This window comes from Oreochromis aureus, linkage group 3 (assembly GCF_013358895.1).
Source record: "Oreochromis aureus strain Israel breed Guangdong linkage group 3, ZZ_aureus, whole genome shotgun sequence".
NCBI lineage: Eukaryota > Metazoa > Chordata > Actinopteri > Cichliformes > Cichlidae > Oreochromis > Oreochromis aureus.
The window spans coordinates 34,949,985-34,967,082 of record NC_052944.1 but is presented as its reverse complement, the minus strand read 5'-3'; the positions used below and the strand labels follow the sequence as shown (position 1 = coordinate 34,967,082).

The window sequence follows — 17,098 nt, the reverse complement described above, 5'->3', positions numbered from 1 at the left end:
TCCCCTCCAGGTGAGGCTTCAAATGCACCACCCATATCTTTCATTCTAGCCATAAGAAATACTTGAGCTTCACCAGAGCGAACCAGCCACTGGAGGAAGGAAGATTAATGAAGAAAAGGCCGGGCTTGGATAGAAATAATGAGGAGAACGATTCAGCAGTCAATGAAGTAATAAATGATGGACAGTGCGGCGGCAGGGGGATGGAACTGCAGAGATGGAGGAGTGTGAAGTGAATGCATGTATGCAGGGAGGAAAAGAAACCAAAGAAAAATGACAAGAAGAATGAAAAAAGTGGAGGGACGAGAGATGTTGAGCTGGTTTGATATGTAGCTTGAATAACACCTTATTTTAAAAAAGGTTTTGAAACTGACTGTTTCATAACTTGTCCTATCAGCAGCAGGAAATGTAGTAAAATCTGTTTGGTCAGCATTGGGTGCAAAATTAGTTAGCCTTTGGGAAACAATCACATGTTAGGTCATTATTACAGGTTTAATTTAGTTCATTTCAGTTATATAGTAACAATTTAAAACAAGTCACCTCAAGTTGCTTTATATTGTAAGGCAAAATCTCTACAATATTACAAAGAAACCCCAAAAATCACATGATCCCCTATGAAGAAGCATTTGGTGACAGTGGAAAGGAAAAACTCCCTTTCAACAGGAAGAAACCTCTGGCAGAACCAGGCTCAAGGAGGTGCAGCCATCCACCGTGACCGGTTGGAGTGAGGGGAAAGAAAGAGAGTAGGGAGACACGGGACAAACACCAAACTATGGGAGAGAGTCAGAGTTTAATAATTGTTAATGATTGAACACACCAGAGGTGTAAACCAAGTAAACCTGCAATCTGATCAGGAATAAAGTACTATGAGGTTTTTGGGGCCTGATTATTCTGTTTAAAAGTAATGAGTTGTAAATGTAAATGGCCATATTGAAGTGGTGCTCAAAAAAACGCTTATACAAATCATGACATTGCAGTGGAAAGCCAAATGCACAGCACTGAACTAAACTGCTGTCAGCAGTAGGGATGGGTATCGTTTAGGTTTTATCCGATACCGGTGCCAAACCGGTACTTTTGAAACGGTGCCGGTGCTTAAACGGTGCTCGAACCGGTGCTTAAAGAATGGAGAACACAAAATTGGTCCAAAAACTTCTCATGTTCAGCTGGTTTTTTGTAAAAAGATAACAATGTTAGCCTTTTCTGCAGCTATAGGGCATATATGGTATCACTCTATCAAACAAGAAGACAGCCGCATGTAACTACGACGGTGTTTGCTAGTTCACCTTACGTGCATTAATTTAATAACGTGGTTAGCCTACTCAACATAAATTACACACGAACAAAAGAGAAGAACGGCTGCTGCTGCCATCATCATCCGTCATCATTTCTGCTACACTGACAGGACTAGGGGCCAGGACTCTACTCTTCGGGTTCTTGGGGGATGTTGCTAACTCCAGGTCCGATAACAGGCACCACACCCGCAGTAGATGTGCACGGTGTGAGGTCTTGCAGCAAGCTATCAAATACGGTGCATTTCTCGGCTTTTAAAAAAACGCTATGCATCGCCAGGTTCGTCGTCAGATTCGAGGTGTTACCTCCTTTGACAGTATCACAGTATCAGCTTAAAGCACTTGTTGCAGGCTGCTGAGTTTGCATCTTTTGCTGTGAAGTACAGCCAGACTTTTGACCGCTTCGCCTTGGGCATTTTTAATCTGTAGCTCTGCTCTAAAAGAATGTACGTACCTGGCCCCGCCTACTATCCTTGGAAAGGTAAAATGATTGGCTAGAATCCAAAGTGTATGACATCTCAGAAAAAAAAAAGCACCCAAATAAAGCACCGAAATGTGCGCTGCTTTTTGGTCTGGTTACTACTGTTTATGTCAGAACCGGTGCCATAATGGCACCGGATACCGGTACCCATCCCTAGTCAGCAGGATGGCAAATGGCTGAATGCTGGCTGGTGTATTTGTTAAAACAACTTTGTTTAGCTGAACTATAAACTCCGGGACTGGCCGTATTAAACCACATTTTCTGTTTTCATAATTCATCAAATCGCCCAGTTTTAAAACTTGGTTAAAGCAAACAGTAATCTGCATGTTAACATGGAAAAGGTTTAACAGTTCGCACGCTGCCAAACTCCAATTTCCTGTTTTATTACTGATCTGCATGTTATCATGAAGACAGCATAAACAGACTTGTAGCTGTTGACACCGCAGGCAGAAAACAGAAATAAAAGCTAAGGTGAATAAAAAAGAACACGAGAACAGGTAGAAAATAAATTGCAGGGAAGTGGAAGGTAAAATGGTAGATGCTGAGAAAGGCTGGCAGCCAGCAGAGAGAGAGGGAGCACACATGGTGTAATAGTAGCTGGCAAAGGGATCAAAGATGCTAAGTGGAGAGGACGGAAGAAGGATTAGGAAAACAAGGAAAAAACAGAATAATCTAATAAAAATAAACCTGAAGATGGAAAAGGTTACTTGAAGACCTCAATCCCTGCATGGCGTTTTGGTATTTAAATGTCTCTGACTCACTTTTCTCTGAGTTTGTTACTGTTTATCATTCGTTCCGGTACAGTGTGTTCAGCTGAGAGGGGATAAGAGAGATGCTAGGGAGGACATCTGATAGGGGATGATGAGGTTCTCTATTACAGAATCAATGGAGAGGAACAAGATTGACCTTTCACCTTGGCGTGTCTCAGCCTTTCTGACTAACAGAGCACGCATTAATCTTTCTGCTTCTACTCCTTCTACTGACCAAATTTTGAGGCTTTGGCTTGTATTTTCACTGAAAGCAGCACTTTCTCCATTCTGCCTTTATGTCTGTGTATATACACTCGCCCTCCACTTTGTGAGTTACTTTGCCACAAACAATTAGGCCAGCTCTGATGGAAAAAATTGATGCCGTGTCACTACGTCCCCAATGTGCTCTGTTGGCTTAAGATCTCCTGACTGTGGAGATGATTGTAATGTTCACATTCATTGTTCTGTCTCCATCCCTTTACCACACGACCTCACAGGCCTGGCTAGCTCAGTCAGTAGCGCATGAGACTCTTAATTTCAGGGGTGTGGGTTCGAGGCCTGTGTTGCAAAAACTTCTGTGCTTATTGAGATGCTCACCCTTGCTGATGATCAGTTAATCAAGTGGATTTCATTAGCAGCACCTGACTGCTACTAAGCCATATAATCCCTCCTGGAAGCAGTAAGGGTGTGCTTACGGCTGCTCCAGTTTGCTTGTATCCCTTGGTCAAGACACGAACCCCAAGTTGCTTTCTGATGCACCGTGAAGTGTGAATGTTAGATAGAAAACACTTGTACAGGGAAAAAGTGAGTGGGTGAATGAGGCATGTTGTATAAAGTGCTACATAAGTCCATGTTGGGTGCTGCTCCTTTAGGGACATTACCTGTTATGGAATTTTACAGTCAGGTAAGATCCTAACAGTCTTAGTCCCAGCCTTCCTTGGGAAAAATAATGACTCCTGATGAGTGGGGGTTGTAGTTCAGGGAATAGAGGAGGTTGACTCCTAATCAGAAGGTTCTTGGTTTAATCCCCAGCTTGGTTAAAATATTTGTGTCGCTGAGGTTTGTAGTAAGAACATTGTGAGAGCGCCTGTAGACTAACAATCCTTTATTTTAACACCACCAACAGCCTGAACCATTTATACAAAGCAGGATGGATACATATTGTTTATGCCAAATTCTGAACCTAAAATCTGAATGTTGAGAGAGACATCAAGACTCATCAGACCAAGCAATGTAACTGGTAGCCATATTGGAGATAGTTGTTGCACAGTTTTTATTTGAGATATTGTGCTTTTTCTTTTTCTTCTATCACTGATTTGGCTTTGTTATTATTTGCCTTCGAGTTGGGATGTCAAAAAGCTCCACGCTGGGCTGCAGATCTCTGTGAGGCTGCTTTTCAGGTATTCGATGACGTCTGTAAAAGTACAAGTAAAATGGTCGATTTCTCCAGCAGTTTCATTGATGTTCCAGGTTGGTTTAGTGGTCTTTATTGACCATTAAGACCATTCATAAGGGAGCAAACTTCAGCAACACACTGTTACAAGGTATGATGGTCAACCCAGAACCTTTATAACCATCTACCACAAAATGAGACATAGGCAGACACAGAGCAAGAGAGCATGCAGGAAAGCAGCAGTAAAAGTGCTTATTGAGCTTCATTAGCTTGTACATTTCCACTGAGACCAGCTACTGTAAATGGAATCCAATACTTCCTCTGTAACAGCCGTGCCCACAAAGACACACCAACACAGACAAACACAGTTCAACGTAATGGTTATCGATATATACACTGTTGCTTTTTCCCCTAAAAGTTGTGAACTGCTACTTTGTGGCCATCAACCCTGTTTTTGTAATTGGAAACGTTGGCTGCTCTGCACTCAGTGCACTCTTATATACTCCATATATAACCAGCGAGGAGTCTTTTTTTGTATGAGTAATTATTTACAATTAGTTGAAACGAAACTTGCCAAAACCAATTTTAAGAATTTAGGCACTTAACAGAAATGGTGTTGTTATTCTATTACTACTAAATCATGCAGCTCTGGAGCAGAAATTATCGCCTGTTTGTCTCATTGTAGGTTTTTTCCTGATTTTTTAGTTGGATATATATGCTCTTAAATACAACTATGCCAGCAAATATTTAAGTTGTTTATAAAATATACTGCATGTCAAACAAACCCAAAGAGTAAAACTGCCCTTACATGACAGTGGCCTGTCTTTGTTGCACTTTATCTGCATGTAACCTGATTGAAATTACACATAATCCTCCTACTTTCAGTTTTATTGAATGTGATGGGGACTTTAGTTTGAAAGAGGTAGAAAACAAGGTAGATCAACTGACAGTATGAAAAAAGGCATCGGGGAAAAGAAACTTGCTCAGTCTGACAGATGACAGCCTGTGAATGGAAATATGGCAGCAGAGAGTCTGTCTGCCAAATTTCTTCAGGATGAAGGGATGTGACACTTAATAAGAGCCTTTCTATGCCTTATCGTACACATATCATAGAGACACATAGAGTGTTTCACGTGTGCTTCCTTTCACAACAGCTCTACGTTCGGTTTACACAGATTTAAAAGGAGCCCCGAACTAAAATGAACTACCTTCACCTTCATTTCTTCCACATTTTTTAATGAGCTGCTCTGAGCTGTACCTTTTGGTAGAACCTCCTATTACTCATTCGTCGCCCGCCCCAGTCATTACCAGCAATACTCAAAAGTCCACTGGTTTTCAGTGTAAGCTGTGCCACTTTGAAGTTGAGTGGGGATCCTTTGCAGCGTTGACAGGCAACTAATTAAATCTGAACTGGAGGTCTCGTTTGATTCGCCATTACTGTTAACCACAGCCTCCTCTCTGCTACAGCTCCGTCTCTGGAAAAGATGAAGAAAACTCACGTTAAAGATCTCGTTCTTTAGCTCTTTAGTGTTGATGGGGTCTTCACGATGAAGCTGCCTGTTTGTCTTAAACAGGCGTACAAACAGATAGACAACCTGTGAATCTGAAGCTGTAAGCTGTTAAACTGGTGAATTAACCTCCGGCCTCCTAAATCTCTCTTAAGAATCAGCTGTTAACAATGCTCAATTTTCCTTTTGTTAGTTAAAGAATGAAAATATTGTGTAGTTTAAGTACAAACCCTCTGTCAGTGCACCCCAGGGCAGCTGTGGCTACAATGTAGCTTACCATCACCAGTGTATGAATGGGTGAATGACTGAATGTAGTGTAAAGTGCTTTGGGGTCCTTAGGGACTAAGTAAAGCGCTATACAAATACAGGCCATTTACCATTTTTACCATTACAAACATGGTGCACGTTTGAACCCATGGAGCACATTTAATGAATATATTCTCTTTAAGAGCCTTTAAAATTTCATTCACAGTTAGAAACTACAGGTGCTTCAGTTTAAATCCCGACTGATCCTTAAAATGCTCTTCTACTCTATTTGAGCACTCAAAGTGCTTTCTTACTACAAGCCTCATTCACCCACTCACAGTGCATTTTTTCTATGCCTAAGCACATTTAACTTAACATTTGCACACTCAGACTCCAGTAGATATATCGGAGGCAGCTTGGGGTTCAGTGTCTTTCCCGAGGACACTTTGTCATGCAGACTGCAGCGGGTACTCGCACCACAACCTTCTAATTCGTAGACATTACCCTCTACACTGTAAAATCTAATTAGTTCCCAGAACTCAAAAAACTAAAAATGACTAAGTTAGGACAACTTATTTACTTTGAGTACTCTGTACAAGCTCATTTGTTCCCAGAACTCAAAAAAATTGGATCAAGTTTACGTAAGATGACCAAGTTAGGGCAACTTACTCATTTTGAGTACACTGTACAGCTTTGTTAGTTCCCAGAACTCAAAAAAATTATGGAAACTCGTTGCCTCAAAAAAACTAAGTAAAGCTTACTTAAGATGACTGTTAGGACAACTTATACATTGCAAGTATGCAGTATTAAGAATAACTTGATATTTCTGACTGTACAATACTAATTGTTTACCTACTGACAAACATGTTAAGTTCAACTAAATGAAAAAACAATTTGTGGTAACCTGAATATGATTAAAAATAATTAACAACAATTTTTGTAATGATGTTAAAATGAGCCCAACTTTTATTTTCAAACACAACAAAGTATAACAGCCAACATACTGGACACTGTTCTGCTGAACAACAAACAATTATATTGACATCACTGTTATAATCTTACAATGAAACAAAGTCTCAGATTTAATTATTCTGAAAATAAGTTTAGGTCTACCACAGTTTGTTTTGTACTTACATTACTTATATAATCAAAATAAAATATATATTATTCTCTCACAAGTGCAGTCTCTAATTTAAACAACACATTTGTTTTCCATTCCAACACATGAGCTGGAATGTTGTATTATTTTAAGGATGTTTGTTTCCAGTCCAGGCATTACTGCCTGAATGACTGTCATGGATCGAGGTGATCCAAATGTAGGTGCAGAACAAAGTCTTTAACTTCCCTTAAGTACAGTGGCAGTGGATGTGGGTTGGAGATGCAATGAGCTTGAACCTGCAGGCGACCATCTTCACTGACCACACCATCTGTGACGGAGGACTCATCTCTCCTGGTGTCCTGCAAGCAAACAATCATATTTTTTGGAACATGAACTTAATTGCCTTCTTAAAACATTTTTTTCTGTATTTGGTATAGAACAGACTCCAATTTAGACGATCTCAGGCTCCCTCCCCACCGGAGAGGTGACATTCAATGTCCCAAATTGTCAGTCTGGATAGCCCTGACCACCACCCAACACACAATAATGTCATGAAAGCATCATTTTAAAAAAGGGCTATGCAAACATGGCCAATAACTTTCATTCTAATGATGTGCAAAATGATTTGGGCACAAAACAGATTTTGCTGTTAGAAAACTTGCAGACTTCACTATATACAGTGTAGACCCTCTAAACTAAGTTTGGGGGATGTGATCTTTCAAGAAATGCAGACCAAACTGTTGTTGTTTGTTTACCTACACAGCATGTCTTGTAGAATTAACTGTGGTCACCAGCAACAGCACAGTGCAGTCATATCTCAAGTCTAATAACAGAAGACAGGAAAAGATCAGTAAAGAAACAACTTCCCCAAACCAAAGCACAAATAAAACAATAAGTAAAACAGGCTGATCTAAAGTATGATTAAAGTTCAGCCTGATTAATATAAATGTCACTGACAGCTGCTAATATATTGGAAAACCAAAATACTTACTGATGTCTTTCTGTCCAACAGCAGGAGTGCTGGTCCCGAGCCTCAAAGACAGTAAGAAGCAAGCAGAGGGAGAAAAACAGAACATTTTTCAGAAACTGATTTGATCCTTAATGGCTGTGCAATCATTGTAACATAGAGTTTGCTTATGTTGTTAAATAAAGGCTAGATTTGACATTAATAGATGCCACAGATGTTCAAAAGCTGCCACAAAGCATGAAAATATGTGATGTCTTGATAAATCGAGCAGATATTTGAAATTTACACAGCTACATTCTCGCCTGAAAATATCTTAAAAGTTTATTTTGTGACCCAGAAAAAGTAATAAGTTTTTCAGCGGCGCTCCTGCGCCATTGCCGCGCTTACAAGTACGCACAGGCTCCGACAACCCTGGCCGACAAATGCGATCCTCCTTTTCCCCAGACTACCCTTTCTGGGTCACAAAATAACCTTTTAAGATATTTTCAGGCGACAATGTAGCTGTGTAATGCTCAAATATCTACTTAATTTATCAAAATATCACATATTTGCAAAAGTGCTTCCACGTTTTTGGAGCTCTGTTATCCACCCCCCACATCCCACACCTACCCCACCCCTAACGGCTGCACCTCCCGAAGAATTTTGTCTGGGCTCTTATCTCACTTATTTATTTCAAACAATCAACAGAAAATTTCACCACATAGTTTTATGTAAGGTTTTTAAGGCTGTGGTGTTAATTTTTAAGTAACATGAGCCCAGCGGCAGCAGCAACGCTAGGCTAACACTAACTAGCTAGCAAGATTATAAACCTGGTGCTAAACTAAGAGAAGCCACAAAATCAGTTTGAATAAGAGTAAACATTTACTCACCAAGTCAGTGTATCAGGTAAAGATCCACAGCAAAGACAACAATAATATCTTGAGCTGACGCTTCTCCAGGTTTGCTCAACATATTCCATAAAAAATGCACCGTGAACATGCGGACTGATCCGAGAGGGAGGAGGACGGTAGTCACGTGGCATTTTCAAAACACATCTTTCATCCTTCCGCACTGAGAAGCAAAACTTCCAGCTTACTTAGTTTTTCTAAGTTAAGACAACTCAAATAAATGGAGTTTATCAGCGTTTTTGCATAAAAAGTACTGGTAACTTATTTAAATTGAGTTCTAATAACAAATTGATAAAAATTGAGTTCAGCCTATTTAATATTTTTAATTAAACACAATATTACATTTTACAGTGTACCCACTGAATACATGTACAGTTTATTGTATATTACCATAACTTTACAGATACAGCAAGCATAATGCCCAAGTGCGTATTTATAATACAAAGGCTTAGGCTCAACTTTTCATTAAGAAATGTTGAACTTTCTGTGTCAGTTTGGTTTCCTGTGAGGTTACAGTGAAAAGCCCTGCATAAAACAATCCATGCAGATCCACACATCTTGCTAATTGCCTCATGTGCACCAATCCATAGGTCAATGATACCTTGACTGCATATTTGCGATCCAAGACAGTTCTACATTAATCAAAATGCAACATTTGTCCCCATCAGCGAATGAAGGAGAAATTGATATCCACAGTAACAAGTCTGAACAAATGGCCTGTTTCATGAATGTGAATGAACGGAAATCAAATTTGTTCTGTAACTGTGAAATGAGAGATGTTGTTTTCCTTTGTCTTAAAATTAAACAGCACTGCTTTGCAGACTGAACGAAGAGAATATTAGGCTAATATTTATACACCAAACACTTTGTCTTACACATGAAGGCACTAATAATGAACAGTCTGAAACAGTCCTCCTAAGATACAATAAATAGCATTTTTTGTGAAAGTCATTAAAAGCCAAACGAAGTTTTCCTTTCGTCCATTTCATCCCAACATTGATTGTGGGCCCTTTTTAAGATCCTTTGAACAGCATTTTTTCCATGTGTGCTGTAGATGCTGTAAAGGGTAATGCACATACATTAAAGGCAATGAGAATATGAGAGTCATGGGAATATGAGTACTAGGAGTATTCTTTTTGTTTTGACACTGTAGTTTTTATTGATAGTTTTGTCACAGTTTAAACAACAGACATGTATTAGGGGAGACCGGGGATAGTTGTAACATTTTTGACATTTCTGTCTGTAGCTTGGAGCTCTTTTAAGGTAGTGGATTCAAAATTTAATGCAAAGTATTTACATGTCTCTGCTATTAAATAGTGCAGCTATTTTCTCTGCAGCACAATTACCCATTGCATGGTATGGTCTCAAACACAAAGAGTGAAATGTTACAATTAACCCCATAGTCTGGGTTAGTTGTAACATATCCTGGGGTGAAATGTAACACAATGAAATAAGGGTACTGACAAAACATTAACATGTAATCTTTTTTATTCAACACATGAATGCACTTAGAGCCATTTATGTAGCTATGTGTGTGTGTAACAGAATGCAGAAATCTAGCTTTTGAACATATTCCAACCCCCCCAAAAAAGACAAATGATGGAATTTTCTGCAACTGAATATTTCATTAATTTTGGTTGGTCTTCCTTGTGTTTGGCCTCATTGGCTCAGTGGGCATTATAACCTACAACTCTTGCACCAACTTTTGAACATAACAATGAAGCTGAAAAAATGTAGTTGTGCACCAGCATCACAATTCCATTACTTTTTATCACGGCTTACCTTGGTGTGGTTTGCAAAGTGCTTCAGAAAGATGAGGAAATCTGTTTCTTGCACCCATCCTGATTTATTTCCACTACCAATACTTCCTACTGGCCCATCTCTGACACAGTGGTCTGCATAATGTATGTGTGGGAACACAAACAGTGGTTGTGTTGCCAATGGCATTAACCACATATACAAAGGCGACCAGTGAACCTCTCTCTCCTGATGTTGTTGCCCCAACTTGTTTAATATAAGTTAAAGTAATAGTGTGGTAAGTTGTAACATCTGCATTATTGTTACAACTAACCCAGACTGTTGCTGTTACAACTGACCCAGACTCCTATAGCCATGAACTAGCTAACATTACAGCCAACGGCTAAAACATTAGCACTAAAGACCAACACAGAATATATCCCCATAGACATACAAATAACATAATTTAAGTTTGATGAGTTTAACTGCAAAGCAGATAATGCTATTAGAAATTGAAATAAAGTAGAAAAACTTACTTTTTGGCATACAAATTACTTTTTTTCGTGTTAAATTGTCTGTGTTTGACAAAATGTGCTGATTTTTCACATGTGATAGCAGAACTGAATTGGGCATGCACAGGATGAATCACATCATTTGAAACTTAGCCCTGATTGGAGAAATTGGAAGTGTTACAACTCCGCTTCTTCGAGTCTGGTCTCATGGCTAGCTAGCTCATTCGCCGTTTCTGCCAGTTTTATATTAATGTCTTTCTTGAAGCTGTCGAATTCGTCCTTCATTTCTTGTTTGATGTCTTTCTTAAACGTGGCAAACTCAGTTTTAAACTCGGCTTTAAGTGAGTGAATTTCCTTAATAATGATTTGTTGCTATGCTTCGGATCATTGTCCTTTTGCAAGACCCAGTTTCAGCCAAGCTTAGTCTGTCAGACACAAGGCTTCATGTTTGAAGAGAAAACTTTGGTATACAGAGGAGTTCATGGTCGATTCAATTGTCACAAGGTGCCCAGGTCCTGTGGCTGTAACACAAACATGGATGATCACCCATCCTCCACCATGCTTGACAGTTGGTATGAGGGTTTAGTGCTGATGTGCTGTGTTTGGTTTTCCCCAGACATCTCCACTGGTGTCCAAATCACATTGATTCAATTCAGTTCAGTTAAATTCCATTTTATTAATATAGCGCCAAAGCAACAGTTGCTTCAAAGTGCACGTTGTTCCAGAAATCTCGTGGTTGTTCAGGATGCATGTTTGCACACCTAAGCTGTGGTGCCATGTTCTTTTTAAAGAGAAGATGCTTTCAACTGGCAACCTTCTTGGAAAGGTATGCCTGGTAATGTATACACAAGGCCTGTTGAGTCTGAGATGTAGCTCTTTGGTGATTCAAGTCATTCGAGTTTCCATACAGCAAGTCTAGATAGCTCAGGATGAGACTCTTAATCCGATGGCCGTGAGCTGCATGCTAAACCATTGTTGTTTAAAGGTCTGACCATTGTGGTGAATATCCACTCTATAGAAGGTGGTGTCAATGAATACTGCAGTCCAGCAAACTGTAAGGGTATGGTAAGTTTTTCACAAGGGTCCAGTGAAAACCTTCACATAACTGCATATCCTTTAATAGTAGGCCATGAGGTTTGCTATGTGACTTGTGTCAATTCTGCATGAACATTAAATTATTTAGCAATACATTAAAATCTACAATTTTGCATTTTTTGAATTTATTATTATAGGCATCATTTTTAAAAGTGTCACTTTGAAAGTGTTGTCCTGCTTCAGCGATCAAAGGAAGCGCAAACAAACCCTAATACCCGTGTGTTTGTGTTTCTGTGTGAAAGACATATTTGGTATTCTTCACCGGTAACCAAATCAATTAAATGCACATGTGCACCCCCCCAAAAATTCAAGACCGCAGGTGCAACAAAGAGAATTCAAGTGTTTGATCTTTTCCCCGCATCAGAGGACATCTTCAGGCTCCTACGTGCACACAAGCAAACAGGTTTTCTCTACAAACATATTTAATGCTCCATCTCACAACGTCCACCTACACAAGAAAACAGGAATGCACACACCTACACACACGTCTCCTCAACACTCAGCATGTTAAATTTGGTTGTCAGTGAAGCCCAAAAGGCATGCAGCTTTTTCCACCCTTTCAGTGTGTCGCTTTACTTTTTGCACCAAATAGTGACACCCGTTTCTTCAAACTGACTTCCGCAGATGCAGAGAGAGAGTGTCAAGGACACACCAGCAACTTCCAGGACGCCTGACGCAAGTTGAAAGGAGGGCAGGCCCGTCTGAAGAGCCAAACTCTGAGGTGCAGTAAATATACTTCAAGGTTCTTTAAAAGGTCCCTGGATGACAGGCAGATCTCTGCCTGGATATGTGTACGTGCTAGATGAATGTGTGTGTGTGTGTGTGTGTGTGTGTGTGTGTGTGTGTGTGTGTGTGTGTGTGTGTGTGTGTGTGTGTGTGTGTGTGTGTGTGTGTGGTATTTAAAAAAACAATCAAACAGCATTGTGCGTTGAGTGTTTCTCTCTTTAGAGGTCTCTAATGAACATTATTTCTCACAAGCCCTAGACGTTTGCTAGCATCGCGCCGTGGCCCTACAGAAGTGTCGAGTCGAGTGGAACCACTAGAAGTAATTCAGTGTACAGTCTGTGTGTTTGCATGTCCCAGTGGGACTGGAGTGTGTACGTTCAAGAGTGAACCTCCTGCGTTATCACAGGCTGCAGGATTAACCCTTCTGACAGGCATTTGATCAGGTTTGTGGCCAGAGCCAAGTGAAATCAAGGGAGTGTGTGACGCTCCATTAATCCATGTATTGGATCGCAGGGTGTGTTTAGTCTGATGGTTTGTTTCTGTCACCAGTGTCACCATGTATTGCAGCCAACTGGGCAGTAGTAGAAAATCAAATGATCATAAGGACTAAAATCATAAGGTTAAAATTAGAGTTCATTCTGTTTTTTATAAATATACACTGGACTGTGTCGGCAACCTGTTGATTCAGCTTCACATCTCTTGTACTTCCAGTTGAGTGAGCATCCAATTCTTTCTGTGATAAAGGATCAAATCAACCCTTTTACAATACATTTACCAGACAAAGACTAAGCCTAGTTCCAGACTCCTTTTTCTTTTTTCCTTCTTCTTTCGGCTGCTCTTCTCTATCTTCAAAATCCTTTGTCCAACATATCCACTATCTGTCCTCTACATATGTCTAAACCATATTAGCCTCTCTAACTTTGGCTCCAAACTGCTACACCTGAGCAGTTTCTCTGATGTACTCATTTATATTCTGGTTCAGTGAAAATCCAAACATTTCTTTTTTTTATTTATTCATTTATTTTTTTTAATCCTGTCCTGTCTGGCAGCTTTTGCAATCAGAATTACAATCTGAATGCAGTGTTGTGCCAAACACATTTTGCTTTTCCAGGACCAGCTCTATAAATTCTTTGCAGGCTCCTCTTGTTCGGGGTTTATCTGTTTATTTCTTCATTTCTATTTGTGTTATTTCAGTGATTACATTATAGTGGTACACAGTATGACAATGTCTAAGGCAGGACAGGCGGGAAAAGGGGGGGGTATTAAAAGGATAGAGTACAAACAGAAATTTAAAACATATCACCAACTGCTGCGTCTGGAAGTAAAACAAACAAACAGCACCTGGAACACAAAAATTCCAAAATGCACAGGTGTATAAATCAACAACCTTCTTGTGGGGTCTGTGTGTGTGAGTGTGAAAGAGAGAGAGAGTGTCAAGTGTGAGTGCATGTGTCTTTGTCACAAAATATACTTTAAAATGAGGGTGATGCCACAATAACAGCCCCTAGGAGCCAGAGGCAGGTCTGGCAAAACCGGGCCATCCGCAGCCCCCAAGAGTACTGAAGACCTGAGGTCACACATCTCTGTGATATCTGTGCACCCGTCCCAGCAGGAGAAGGAGGGAGGTCCTAGATCGGGCACCCATGACCAAGGATTAGGAGCCCCAGAGGACCAGGTGAGACGGGCACAGACACACAGTAAATGGACACAGTGGTCTGGGTCTAGGACAAACTGTACCCAGCAACAGATGTCTCTCACCTGGACACCCCACCTAATGGGCCTGTGGGCACACGTGAGTCCCCAACGTGCAGACAAGACTTCCCTGCTTTGGCCAATGCACACTACACCGCAAGCCAGCCGAAGGGGTGCAGACCTACCCTGGGAAAGGAGGAACGAAGCCAGAGACCAGGCGACCCCAGGCACCAGGAGCCCAGGCCCCGGACCCACTCAAAGGAGGCTAGCCTCGTGACCGGGGAACAGGAACCACCACCACAAGCACCCCTAGCCCCACACCTCAATGCCCAAGAGAGCACCCACCCCAGTCCCCACCACCACTAACTCAGGCAGAGACCCAGTAACTCCAAAACGACAACTGCAGTTCCCCAGACCCCAGGAAGCCGCCAGACCCCAGTAGTCCCAGAGAACAGGTTCATCCACCTGCAAGGCATACAGGCAAACGAGAGTACAGCCGGTCACCCTCACTAAGTAATGTAACTGATCAGTGGGAACCAGAGAGAAACAAATGTATCCAGTTGGGTTTTTTGAGGAGGAAGACATTCTCTCCAGACTGAAGTAAATTTCTGTATTGAGTAATACGTAAACTATTTTTTGGATTTCCGGTGCATGAGGATAGTCTTCTTAGCGATGCATCAGGAAGTGAGTATAAGTGATGTATTTGCTTCTATATCCAGTTCATTATGTCACCTAAGATGCACAGCTTGGGAGAGGTTGGGATATAACATCCAACACAAAAAACTAACTGGTTAGCTTTAGGCATCACCAACTTTTGAGTAAAATATGCTGCTGACAGTGTTAACTCTTCACGCTGAAGGTATCCATATCCATATCCCAATTCACTCTTACAATAAACCAGCGTGTCACTCCCAGGCTAGAAAGCACTCCTTGTGGGTAGAAGTGAGACTCTAGCAGCTCTAATGAAACAGCGCTGTCTGATGCCCCAGGAAAGAGAGCAGTCTGAATTTTCCATGCATGAGAAGGTGTGGACAAAGGTGAGCCTGGGGTCACTCAAGATGGGAGCAGTTAATGCAGCTGGGTCTGATCATGCACACCTTAGGCCTGGAGTTTGACTCAAGGCATGCATTATGTATTTGAACAATCTTGTATTTCAGTCAGCCTCCATTTCATGTTGTGGCTCACAAACCTGGTCCCAACAGTTGAAAAGTCCACAGATCACAGCCAGTGAATGATAAAACAGACAAAAAACGGCAAAAAAAAAAAAAACATCAGAAAGGATCCAAAAAGAATAGAAAAGAAAAAAACAAGCTGTGTGAAAAGATACCTGAAACACACAAAATCAACACTGGCTCAGTTTCTCTCAGCAGAATTTGGAAAAGCACATCAAATGAGACAAGAAACGCCCCTGCCGGGCCGTGACGCAGCTTTTAATATAATTGCAAATGACTGTAGGGATGCCACTCAAGCCCAGAGGTGGAGAATGAGTCACTCACGGCTTACTACCGTGTTGCTATTAGCCTTCTGACCCTGCAGGTCAGGTGGGAGAACTCTTTCACACACACACATTGCGACACTTTCAGTCTGCTTTCCATTTTCTCTCTTAGATGACTTCTATTTAATGTGTTTCTTTCTCTGAAACACACACACACAGCATCTTGTTTGCTTATTTATTCATATATTCAAACCCGCTTGTATGCTTTTATGTGGTAATGTTGCCCCAGAGGCCTGATTATACAGGCCTGTTAAAAGAGACTTCCTCCTCAATATACATGCCACACATAGACTGTAAACTCGTGTACACACATGTAAATGTTACCACAAAACACACATAAATTATACAGTTGTTCATGTGCGAATGCTCTAATGAAAGCATTGCCTGAATCTGATTTAGGATATTGTGACAAGGGCCAAAATATGTTTTTTTTTTATAAAAGCTTAAACCTTGTGACATTAGCGTGAATCCAGTCAGCTTTGTTTTAACTGTATTAAAGTTTCTATAAGCACAGATAAGTATAAGAATGATTATGACAGTTATTTTATATCAAGGATGCTGTTTTCTCCTATTGTAGCAGCTCCTGGTGCATAATTAAAGTCTATCAGTGACAGAAACACCCACAGTGCTGCTCTCTCGGCACTGCTGGATTCATCATCCATCCTCCTCCACTAAAGGTTAGAGCGATGATACTGAACCTGTATTAAAAGATTCACAGGTCTGAGTGATAAAACAGCATGTACATTATATTCTTGTGGTGCTAGAACAGAGACAGTGGATGAGAGTCAATTTCAGCGCATTAGATTTCTCAGCACAAGCGCTGCAGTCCAAAAACGCCAAGCTAAACAAACAAGCAAAGAGAAGGCACAGTTAAAAGTGTCTCTTTGTTACAACGTTAATATCGTGTGGTGGGATACTGATGCTGATGTAACCCTTTTATTAACTTTTTTTTTTAAAAGCTGCCTTGATTTTTCCCCCCTAAAGGCAATCGATACCAAGTATAACAGCAACTTCCGTTCAGAGAGCTTCTGTTCAGTGGAGGTGGACTACAAAAGAAATAAATACCTATCGCTGCCGGCTTGCTCACACTGACAGTAAAGTAGAGGGAATTAGTCTGTGTCACATAACAGGGAAAAATAATTAATGGCTCTGCATTAACTGTCAGTTTTGTTCTCATTATTGTTGGAGAAGTTTTATTAACTGACAGGATTCAGCTAGCAAAACA

At 40.7% G+C, this 17,098-nt stretch overlaps 1 protein-coding gene across 1 annotated transcript in view; it reads left to right on the top strand.

Moving 5' to 3' along the window:
- Positions 1–17,098, top strand: part of htr2cl1 (5-hydroxytryptamine (serotonin) receptor 2C, G protein-coupled-like 1) — a 198,616-nt gene that overhangs the window by 46,632 nt on the left and 134,886 nt on the right. Inside the window, exon 3 of the mRNA XM_031726936.2 lies at positions 12,585–12,681. The gene's annotated coding sequence lies outside the window, so the exon portion shown is untranslated. The remainder of the gene's footprint in view (positions 1–12,584; positions 12,682–17,098) is intronic.